Here is a 12,959-nt window from a genome sequence, read left to right as displayed (position 1 = left end):
TATTGTATCACAATCTAGTAGTTACATTTAAAAATTTTGTTCTAGGACATTTTGTTTGAACGCAATCATCAAACTTAATTAAAAAAGTCATTTAAGCCTTTTCACAGTGAGATCTATGCGATATGGCCGAGAAATGTAATTTTGATGTTAACTCCCAAACCGCTGCGCAGAAGTCAACCAAACTTCACCCAATAGTGTATTGTATCACAATCTAGTAGTTACATTTGGAAATTTAGTTCTAGGACATTTGGTTTGAGCGCAATCTTCAAACTTAATTAAAAAAAGTCATTTAAGCCTTTTCACAGTGAGATCTATGCGATGTGGCCGAGAAATGTAATTTTGATGTTAACTCCCAAACCGCTGCGCAGAAGTCAACCAAACTTCACCCAATAGTGTATTTTATCACAATCTAGTAGTTACATTTGGAAATTTAGTTCTAGGACATTTGGTTTGAGCGCAATCTTCAAACTTAATTAAAAAAAGTCATTTAAGGCTTTTCACAGTGAGATCTATGCGATATGGCCGAGAAATGTAATTTTGATGTTAACTCCCAAACCGCTGCGCAGAAGTCAACCAAACTTCACCCAATAGTGTATTTTATCACAATCCAGTAGTTACATTTGGAAATTTAGTTCTAGGACATTTGATTTGAGCGCAATCTTCAAACTTAATTAAAAAAAGTCATTTAAGCGTTTTCACAGTGAGATCTATGCGATATGGCCGAGAAATGTAATTTTGATGTTCACTCCAAAACCGCTGTGCAGAAGTCAACCAAACTTCACCCAATAGTGTATTTTATCACAATCTAGTAGTTACATGTGGAAATTTGGTTCTAGGACATTTGATTTGAGCGCAATCCTCAAACTTAGGTCAAAAAAGTCATTTAAGCCTTTTCACAGTGAGATCTATGCGATATGGCCGAGAAATGTAATTTTGATGTTAACTCCCAAACCGCTGCGCAGAAGTAAACCAAACTTCACCCAATAGTGTATTTTATCACAATCTAGTAGTTACATTTGAAAATTTTTTTCTAGGACATTTTGTTTGAGCACAATCATCAAACTTTATTAAAAAAGTCATTTAAGCCTTTTCACAGTGAGATCTATGCGATATGGCCGAGAAATGTAAATTTCATGTTAACTCCCAAACCGCTGCGCAGAAGTCAACCAAACTTCACCCAATAGTGTATTGTATCACATTCTAGTAGTTACATTTAAAAATTTCGTTCTAGGACATTTGATTTGAGCGCAATCCTCAAACTTAGGTCAAAAAAGCCATTTAAGCCTTTTCACAGTGAGATCTATGCGATATGGCCGAGAAATGTAATTTTGATGTTAACTCCCAAACCGCTGCGCAGAAGTAAACCAAACTTCACCCATTAGTGTATTGTATCACAATCTAGTAGTTACATGTGGAAATTTGGTTCTAGGACATTTGATTTGAGCGCAATCCTCAAACTTAGGTCAAAAAAGCCATTTAAGCCTTTTCACAGTGAGATCTATGCGATATGGCCGAGAAATGTAATTTTGATGTTAACTCCCAAACCGCTGCGCAGAAGTAAACCAAACTTCACCCAATAGTCTATTGTATCACAATCTAGTAGTTACATTTAAAAATTTTGTTCTAGGACATTTTGTTTGAGCGCAATCATCAAACTTAATTAAAAAAGTCATTTAAGCCTTTTCACAGTGAGATCTATGCGATATGGCCGAGAAATGTAATTTTGATGTTAACTCCCAAACCGCTGCGCAGAAGTCAACCAAACTTCACCCAATAGTGTATTGTATCACAATCTAGTAGTTACATTTAAAAATTTTGTTCTAGGACATTTTGTTTGAACGCAATCATCAAACTTAATTAAAAAAGTCATTTAAGCCTTTTCACAGTGAGATCTATGCGATATGGCCGAGAAATGTAATTTTGATGTTAACTCCCAAACCGCTGCGCAGAAGTCAACCAAACTTCACCCAATAGTGTATTGTATCACAATCTAGTAGTTACATTTGGAAATTTAGTTCTAGGACATTTGGTTTGAGCGCAATCTTCAAACTTAATTAAAAAAAGTCATTTAAGCCTTTTCACAGTGAGATCTATGCGATGTGGCCGAGAAATGTAATTTTGATGTTAACTCCCAAACCGCTGCGCAGAAGTCAACCAAACTTCACCCAATAGTGTATTTTATCACAATCTAGTAGTTACATTTGGAAATTTAGTTCTAGGACATTTGGTTTGAGCGCAATCTTCAAACTTAATTAAAAAAAGTCATTTAAGGCTTTTCACAGTGAGATCTATGCGATATGGCCGAGAAATGTAATTTTGATGTTAACTCCCAAACCGCTGCGCAGAAGTCAACCAAACTTCACCCAATAGTGTATTTTATCACAATCCAGTAGTTACATTTGGAAATTTAGTTCTAGGACATTTGATTTGAGCGCAATCTTCAAACTTAATTAAAAAAAGTCATTTAAGCGTTTTCACAGTGAGATCTATGCGATATGGCCGAGAAATGTAATTTTGATGTTCACTCCAAAACCGCTGTGCAGAAGTCAACCAAACTTCACCCAATAGTGTATTTTATCACAATCTAGTAGTTACATGTGGAAATTTGGTTCTAGGACATTTGATTTGAGCGCAATCCTCAAACTTAGGTCAAAAAAGCCATTTAAGACTTTTCACAGTGAGATCTATGCGATATGGCCGAGAAATGTAATTTTGATGTTAACTCCCAAACCGCTGCGCAGAAGTAAACCAAACTTCACCCAATAGTGTATTTTATCACAATCTAGTAGTTACATTTGAAATTTTTTTTCTAGGACATTTTGTTTGAGCGCAATCATCAAACTTTATTAAAAAAGTCATTTAAGCCTTTTCACAGTGAGATCTATGCGATATGGCCGAGAAATGTAAATTTCATGTTAACTCCCAAACCGCTGCGCAGAAGTCAACCAAACTTCACCCAATAGTGTATTGTATCACATTCTAGTAGTTACATTTAAAAATTTCGTTCTAGGACATTTGGTTTGAGCGCAATCATTAAACTTAATTAAAAAAGTCATTTAAGCCTTTTCACAGTGAGATCTATGCGATATGGCCGAGAAATGTAATTTTGATGTTAACTCCCAAACCGCTGCGCAGAAGTCAACCAAACTTCACCCAATAGTGTATTGTATCACAATCTAGTAGTTACATTTGAAAATTTTGTTCTAGGACATTTTGTTTGAGCGCAATCATCAAACTTAATTAAAAAAGTCATTTAAGCCTTTTCACAGTGAGATCTATGCGATATGGCCGAGAAATGTAATTTTGATGTTAACTCCCAAACCGCTGCGCAGAAGTCAACCAAACTTCACCCAATAGTGTATTGTATCACATTCTAGTAGTTACATTTAAAATTTTCGTTCTAGGACATTTTGTTTGAGCGCAATCATCAAACTTAATTAAAAAAGTCATTTAAGCCTTTTCACAGTGAGATCTATGCGATATGGCCGAGAAATGTAATTTTGATGTTAACTCCCAAACCGCTGCGCAGAAGTCAACCAAACTTCACCCAATAGTGTATTGTATCACAATCTAGTAGTTACATGTGGAAATTTGGTTCTAGGACATTTGATTTGAGCGCAATCCTCAAACTTAGGTCAAAAAAGCCATTTAAGCCTTTTCACAGTGAGATCTATGCGATATGGCCGAGAAATGTAATGTTGATGTTAACTCCCAAACCGCTGCGCAGAAGTCAACCAAACTTCACCCAATAGTGTATTGTATCACAATCTAGTAGTTACATTTGAAAATTTTGTTCTAGGACATTTTGTTTGAACGCAATCATCAAACTTAATTAAAAAAGTCATTTAAGCCTTTTCACAGTGAGATCTATGCGATATGGCCGAGAAATGTAATTTTGATGTTAACTCCCAAACCGCTGCGCAGAAGTCAACCAAACTTCACCCAATAGTGTATTGTATCACAATCTAGTAGTTACATTTGGAAATTTAGTTCTAGGACATTTGGTTTGAGCGCAATCTTCAAACTTAATTAAAAAAAGTCATTTAAGCCTTTTCACAGTGAGATCTATGCGATATGGCCGAGAAATGTAATTTTGATGTTAACTCCCAAACCGCTGCGCAGAAGTCAACCAAACTTCACCCAATAGTGTATTTTATCACAATCTAGTAGTTACATTTGGAAATTTAGTTCTAGGACATTTGGTTTGAGCGCAATCTTCAAACTTAATTAAAAAAAGTCATTTAAGGCTTTTCACAGTGAGATCTATGCGATATGGCCGAGAAATGTAATTTTGATGTTAACTCCCAAACCGCTGCGCAGAAGTCAACCAAACTTCACCCAATAGTGTATTTTATCACAATCTAGTAGTTACATTTGGAAATTTAGTTCTAGGACATTTGATGTGAGCGCAATCTTCAAACTTAATTAAAAAAAGTCATTTAAGCGTTTTCACAGTGAGATCTATGCGATATGGCCGAGAAATGTAATTTTGATGTTCACTCCCAAACCGCTGCGCAGAAGTCAACCAAACTTCACCCAATAGTGTATTTTATCACAATCTAGTAGTTACATGTGGAAATTTGGTTCTAGGACATTTGATTTGAGCGCAATCCTCAAACTTAGGTCAAAAAAGCCATTTAAGCCTTTTCACAGTGAGATCTATGCGATATGGCCGAGAAATGTAATTTTGATGTTAACTCCCAAACCGCTGCGCAGAAGTAAACCAAACTTCACCCAATAGTGTATTGTATCACAATCTAGTAGTTACATTTGAAAATTTTGTTCTAGGACATTTTGTTTGAGCGCAATCATCAAACTTAATTAAAAAAGTCATTTAAGCCTTTTCACAGTGAGATCTATGCGATATGGCCGAGAAATGTAATTTTGATGTTAACTCCCAAACCGCTGCGCAGAAGTCAACCAAACTTCACCCAATAGTGTATTGTATCACAATCTAGTAGTTACATTTGAAAATTTTGTTCTAGGACATTTTGTTTGAACGCAATCATCAAACTTAATTAAAAAAGTCATTTAAGCCTTTTCACAGTGAGATCTATGCGATATGGCCGAGAAATGTAATTTTGATGTTAACTCCCAAACCGCTGCGCAGAAGTCAACCAAACTTCACCCAATAGTGTATTGTATCACAATCTAGTAGTTACATTTGGAAATTTAGTTCTAGGACATTTGGTTTGAGCGCAATCTTCAAAATTAATTTAAAAAAGTCATTTAAGCCTTTTCACAGTGAGATCTATGCGATATGGCCGAGAAATGTAATTTTGATGTTAACTCCCAAACCGCTGCGCAGAAGTCAACCAAACTTCACCCAATAGTGTATTGTATCACAATCTAGTAGTTACATTTGAAAAATTTTTTCTAGGACATTTTGTTTGAACGCAATCATCAAACTTAATTAAAAAAGTCATTTAAGCCTTTTCACAGTGAGATCTATGCGATATGGCCGAGAAATGTAATTTTGATGTTAACTCCCAAACCGCTGCGCAGAAGTCAACCAAACTTCACCCAATAGTGTATTGTATCACAATCTAGTAGTTACATTTGGAAATTTAGTTCTAGGACATTTGGTTTGAGCGCAATCTTCAAACTTAATTAAAAAAAGTCATTTAAGGCTTTTCACAGTAAGATCTATGCGATATGGCCGAGAAATGTAATTTTGATGTTAACTCCCAAACCGCTGCGCAGAAGTCAACCAAACTTCACCCAATAGTGTATTTTATCACAATCCAGTAGTTACATTTGGAAATTTAGTTCTAGGACATTTGATTTGAGCGCAATCTTCAAACTTAATTAAAAAAAGTCATTTAAGCGTTTTCACAGTGAGATCTATGCGATATGGCCGAGAAATGTAATTTTGATGTTCACTCCAAAACCGCTGTGCAGAAGTCAACCAAACTTCACCCAATAGTGTATTTTATCACAATCTAGTAGTTACATGTGGAAATTTGGTTCTAGGACATTTGATTTGAGCGCAATCCTCAAACTTAGGTCAAAAAAGCCATTTAAGCCTTTTCACAGTGAGATCTATGCGATATGGCCGAGAAATGTAATTTTGATGTTAACTCCCAAACCGCTGCGCAGAAGTAAACCAAACTTCACCCATTAGTGTATTGTATCACAATCTAGTAGTTACATGTGGAAATTTGGTTCTAGGACATTTGATTTGAGCGCAATCCTCAAACTTAGGTCAAAAAAGCCATTTAAGCCTTTTCACAGTGAGATCTATGCGATTTGGCCGAGAAATGTAATTTTGATGTTAACTCCCAAACCGCTGCGCAGAAGTCAACCAAACTTCACCCAATAGTGTATTTTATCACAATCTAGTAGTTACATTTGGAAATTTAGTTCTAGGACATTTGGTTTGAGCGCAATCTTCAAACTTAATTAAAAAAAGTCATTTAAGGCTTTTCACAGTGAGATCTATGCGATATGGCCGAGAAATGTAATTTTGATGTTAACTCCCAAACCGCTGCGCAGAAGTCAACCAAACTTCACCCAATAGTGTATTGTATCACAATCTAGTAGTTACATTTGGAAATTTAGTTCTAGGACATTTGGTTTGAGCGCAATCTTCAAACTTAATTAAAAAAAGTCATTTAAGCGTTTTCACAGTGAGATCCATGCGATATGGCCGAGAAATGTAATTTTGATGTTCACTCCAAAACCGCTGTGCAGAAGTCAACCAAACTTCACCCAATAGTGTATTTTATCACAATCTAGTAGTTACATGTGGAAATTTGGTTCTAGGACATTTGATTTGAGCGCAATCCTCAAACTTAGGTCAAAAAAGCCATTTAAGCCTTTTCACAGTGAGATCTATGCGATATGGACGAGAAATGTAATTTTGATGTTAACTCCCAAACCGCTGCGCAGAAGTAAACCAAACTTCACCCAATAGTGTATTTTATCACAATCTAGTAGTTACATTTGAAAATTTTTTTCTAGGACATTTTGTTTGAGCGCAATCATCAAACTTAATTAAAAAAGTCATTTAAGCCTTTTCACAGTGAGATCTATGCGATATGGCCGAGAAATGTAATTTTGATGTTAACTCCCAAACCGCTGCGCAGAAGTCAACCAAACTTCACCCAATAGTGTATTGTATCACAATCTAGTAGTTACATGTGGAAATTTGGTTCTAGGACATTTGATTTGAGCGCAATCCTCAAACTTAGGTCAAAAAAGCCATTTAAGCCTTTTCACAGTGAGATCTATGCGATATGGCCGAGAAATGTAATTTTGATGTTAACTCCCAAACCGCTGCGCAGAAGTCAACCAAACTTCACCCAATAGTGTATTGTATCACAATCTAGTAGTTACATTTGGAAATTTAGTTCTAGGACATTTGGTTTGAGCGCAATCTTCAAACTTAATTAAAAAAAGTCATTTAAGCCTTTTCACAGTGAGATCTATGCGATATGGCCGAGAAATGTAATTTTGATGTTAACTCCCAAACCGCTGCGCAGAAGTCAACCAAACTTCACCCAATAGTGTATTTTATCACAATCTAGTAGTTACATTTGGAAATTTAGTTCTAGGACATTTGGTTTGAGCGCAATCTTCAAACTTAATTAAAAAAAGTCATTTAAGGCTTTTCACAGTGAGATCTATGCGATATGGCCGAGAAATGTAATTTTGATGTTAACTCCCAAACCGCTGCGCAGAAGTCAACCAAACTTCACCCAATAGTGTATTTTATCACAATCCAGTAGTTACATTTGGAAATTTTGTTCTAGGACATTTGATTTGAGCGCAATCTTCAAACTTAATTAAAAAAAGTCATTTAAGCGTTTTCACAGTGAGATCTATGCGATATGGCCGAGAAATGTAATTTTGATGTTCACTCCAAAACCGCTGTGCAGAAGTCAACCAAACTTCACCCAATAGTGTATTTTATCACAATCTAGTAGTTACATGTGGAAATTTGGTTCTAGGACATTTGATTTGAGCGCAATCCTCAAACTTAGGTCAAAAAAGCCATTTAAGCCTTTTCACAGTGAGATCTATGCGATATGGCCGAGAAATGTAATTTTGATGTTAACTCCCAAACCGCTGCGCAGAAGTAAACCAAACTTCACCCAATAGTGTATTTTATCACAATCTAGTAGTTACATTTGAAAATTTTTTTCTAGGACATTTTGTTTGAGCGCAATCATCAAACTTAATTAAAAAAGTCATTTAAGCCTTTTCACAGTGAGATCTATGCGATATGGCCGAGAAATGTAATTTTGATGTTAACTCCCAAACCGCTGCGCAGAAGTCAACCAAACTTCACCCAATAATGTATTGTATCACAATCTAGTAGTTACATGTGGAAATTTGGTTCTAGGACATTTGATTTGAGCGCAATCCTCAAACTTAGGTCAAAAAAGCCATTTAAGCCTTTTCACAGTGAGATCTATGCGATATGGCCGAGAAATGTAATTTTGATGTTAACTCCCAAACCGCTGCGCAGAAGTCAACCAAACTTCACCCAATAGTGTATTGTATCACAATCTAGTAGTTACATTTGAAAATTTTGTTCTAGGACATTTTGTTTGAACGCAATCATCAAACTTAATTAAAAAAGTCATTTAAGCCTTTTCACAGTGAGATCTATGCGATATGGCCGAGAAATGTAATTTTGATGTTAACTCCCAAACCGCTGCGCAGAAGTCAACCAAACTTCACCCAATAGTGTATTGTGTCACAATCTAGTAGTTACATTTGGAAATTTAGTTCTAGGACATTTGGTTTGAGCGCAATCTTCAAACTTAATTAAAAAAAGTCATTTAAGGCTTTTCACAGTGAGATCTATGCGATATGGCCGAGAAATGTAATTTTGATGTTAACTCCCAAACCGCTGCGCAGAAGTCAACCAAACTTCACCCAATAGTGTATTTTATCACAATCTAGTAGTTACATTTGGAAATTTAGTTCTAGGACATTTGGTTTGAGCGCAATCTTCAAACTTAATTAAAAAAAGTCATTTAAGGCTTTTCACAGTGAGATCTATGCAATATGGCCGAGAAATGTAATTTTGATGTTAACTCCCAAACCGCTGCGCAGAAGTCAACCAAACTTCACCCAATAGTGTATTTTATCACAATCTAGTAGTTACATTTGGAAATTTAGTTCTAGGACATTTGATTTGAGCGCAATCTTCAAACTTAATTAAAAAAATTCATTTAAGCGTTTTCACAGTGAGATCTATGCGATATGGCCGAGAAATGTAATTTTGATGTTCACTCCCAAACCGCTGCGCAGAAGTCAACCAAACTTCACCCAATAGTGTATTTTATCACAATCTAGTAGTTACATGTGGAAATTTGGTTCTAGGACATTTGATTTGAGCGCAATCCTCAAACTTAGGTCAAAAAAGCCATTTAAGCCTTTTCACAGTGAGATCTATGCGATATGGCCGAGAAATGTAATTTTGATGTTAACTCCCAAACCGCTGCGCAGAAGTCAACCAAACTTCACCCATTAGTGTATTGTATCACAATCTAGTAGTTACATGTGGAAATTTGGTTCTAGGACATTTGATTTGAGCGCAATCCTCAAACTTAGGTCAAAAAAGCCATTTAAGCCTTTTCACAGTGAGATCTATGCGATATGGCCGAGAAATGTAATTTTGATGTTAACTCCCAAACCGCTGCGCAGAAGTAAACCAAACTTCACCCAATAGTGTATTGTATCACAATCTAGTAGTTACATTTGAAAATTTAGTTCTAGGACATTTTGTTTGAGCGCAATCATCAAACTTTATTAAAAAAGTCATTTAAGCCTTTTCACAGTGAGATCTATGCGATATGGCCGAGAAATGTAAATTTCATGTTAACTCCCAAACCGCTGCGCAGAAGTCAACCAAACTTCACCCAATAGTGTATTGTATCACATTCTAGTAGTTACATTTAAAAATTTCGTTCTAGGACATTTGGTTTGAGCGCAATCATTAAACTTAATTAAAAAAGTCATTTAAGCCTTTTCACAGTGAGATCTATGCGATATGGCAGAGAAATGTAATTTTGATGTTAACTCCCAAACCGCTGCGCAGAAGTCAACCAAACTTCACCCAATAGTGTATTGTATCACAATCTAGTAGTTACATTTGAAAATTTTGTTCTAGGACATTTTGTTTGAGCGCAATCATCAAACTTAGGTCAAAAAAGCCATTTAAGCCTTTTCACAGTGAGATCTATGCGATATGGCCGAGAAATGTAATTTTGATGTTAACTCCCAAACCGCTGCGCAGAAGTAAACCAAACTTCACCCAATAGTCTATTGTATCACAATCTAGTAGTTACATTTGAAAATTTTGTTCTAGGACATTTGATTTGAGCGCAATCCTCAAACTTAGGTCAAAAAAGCCATTTAAGCCTTTTCACAGTGAGATCTATGCGATATGGCCGAGAAATGTAATTTTGATGTTAACTCCCAAACCGCTGCGCAGAAGTAAACCAAACTTCACCCAATAGTCTATTGTATCACAATCTAGTAGTTACATTTGAAAATTTTGTTCTAGGACATTTTGTTTGAGCGCAATCATCAAACTTAATTAAAAAAGTCATTTAAGCCTTTTCACAGTGAGATCTATGCGATATGGCCGAGAAATGTAATTTTGATGTTAACTCCCAAACCGCTGCGCAGAAGTCAACCAAACTTCACCCAATAGTGTATTGTATCACAATCTAGTAGTTACATTTAAAAATTTTGTTCTAGGACATTTTGTTTGAACGCAATCATCAAACTTAATTAAAAAAGTCATTTAAGCCTTTTCACAGTGAGATCTATGCGATATGGCCGAGAAATGTAATTTTGATGTTAACTCCCAAACCGCTGCGCAGAAGTCAACCAAACTTCACCCAATAGTGTATTGTATCACAATCTAGTAGTTACATTTGGAAATTTAGTTCTAGGACATTTGGTTTGAGCGCAATCTTCAAACTTAATTAAAAAAAGTCATTTAAGCCTTTTCACAGTGAGATCTATGCGATGTGGCCGAGAAATGTAATTTTGATGTTAACTCCCAAACCGCTGCGCAGAAGTCAACCAAACTTCACCCAATAGTGTATTTTATCACAATCTAGTAGTTACATTTGGAAATTTAGTTCTAGGACATTTGGTTTGAGCGCAATCTTCAAACTTAATTAAAAAAAGTCATTTAAGGCTTTTCACAGTGAGATCTATGCGATATGGCCGAGAAATGTAATTTTGATGTTAACTCCCAAACCGCTGCGCAGAAGTCAACCAAACTTCACCCAATAGTGTATTTTATCACAATCCAGTAGTTACATTTGGAAATTTAGTTCTAGGACATTTGATTTGAGCGCAATCTTCAAACTTAATTAAAAAAAGTCATTTAAGCGTTTTCACAGTGAGATCTATGCGATATGGCCGAGAAATGTAATTTTGATGTTCACTCCAAAACCGCTGTGCAGAAGTCAACCAAACTTCACCCAATAGTGTATTTTATCACAATCTAGTAGTTACATGTGGAAATTTGGTTCTAGGACATTTGATTTGAGCGCAATCCTCAAACTTAGGTCAAAAAAGTCATTTAAGCCTTTTCACAGTGAGATCTATGCGATATGGCCGAGATATGTAATTTTGATGTTAACTCCCAAACCGCTGCGCAGAAGTAAACCAAACTTCACCCAATAGTGTATTTTATCACAATCTAGTAGTTACATTTGAAAATTTTTTTCTAGGACATTTTGTTTGAGCACAATCATCAAACTTTATTAAAAAAGTCATTTAAGCCTTTTCACAGTGAGATCTATGCGATATGGCCGAGAAATGTAAATTTCATGTTAACTCCCAAACCGCTGCGCAGAAGTCAACCAAACTTCACCCAATAGTGTATTGTATCACATTCTAGTAGTTACATTTAAAAATTTCGTTCTAGGACATTTGATTTGAGCGCAATCCTCAAACTTAGGTCAAAAAAGCCATTTAAGCCTTTTCACAGTGAGATCTATGCGATATGGCCGAGAAATGTAATTTTGATGTTAACTCCCAAACCGCTGCGCAGAAGTAAACCAAACTTCACCCATTAGTGTATTGTATCACAATCTAGTAGTTACATGTGGAAATTTGGTTCTAGGACATTTGATTTGAGCGCAATCCTCAAACTTAGGTCAAAAAAGCCATTTAAGCCTTTTCACAGTGAGATCTATGCGATATGGCCGAGAAATGTAATTTTGATGTTAACTCCCAAACCGCTGCGCAGAAGTAAACCAAACTTCACCCAATAGTCTATTGTATCACAATCTAGTAGTTACATTTGAAAATTTTGTTCTAGGACATTTTGTTTGAGCGCAATCATCAAACTTAATTAAAAAAGTCATTTAAGCCTTTTCACAGTGAGATCTATGCGATATGGCCGAGAAATGTAATTTTGATGTTAACTCCCAAACCGCTGCGCAGAAGTCAACCAAACTTCACCCAATAGTGTATTGTATCACAATCTAGTAGTTACATTTAAAAATTTTGTTCTAGGACATTTTGTTTGAACGCAATCATCAAACTTAATTAAAAAAGTCATTTAAGCCTTTTCACAGTGAGATCTATGCGATATGGCCGAGAAATGTAATTTTGATGTTAACTCCCAAACCGCTGCGCAGAAGTCAACCAAACTTCACCCAATAGTGTATTGTATCACAATCTAGTAGTTACATTTGGAAATTTAGTTCTAGGACATTTGGTTTGAGCGCAATCTTCAAACTTAATTAAAAAAAGTCATTTAAGCCTTTTCACAGTGAGATCTATGCGATGTGGCCGAGAAATGTAATTTTGATGTTAACTCCCAAACCGCTGCGCAGAAGTCAACCAAACTTCACCCAATAGTGTATTTTATCACAATCCAGTAGTTACATTTGGAAATTTAGTTCTAGGACATTTGATTTGAGCGCAATCTTCAAACTTAATTAAAAAAAGTCATTTAAGCGTTTTCACAGTGA

Source organism: Corythoichthys intestinalis, chromosome 13 (assembly GCF_030265065.1).
Source record: "Corythoichthys intestinalis isolate RoL2023-P3 chromosome 13, ASM3026506v1, whole genome shotgun sequence".
NCBI classification, from domain to species: domain Eukaryota; kingdom Metazoa; phylum Chordata; class Actinopteri; order Syngnathiformes; family Syngnathidae; genus Corythoichthys; species Corythoichthys intestinalis.
Note: the sequence above shows the minus strand (reverse complement) of the source record.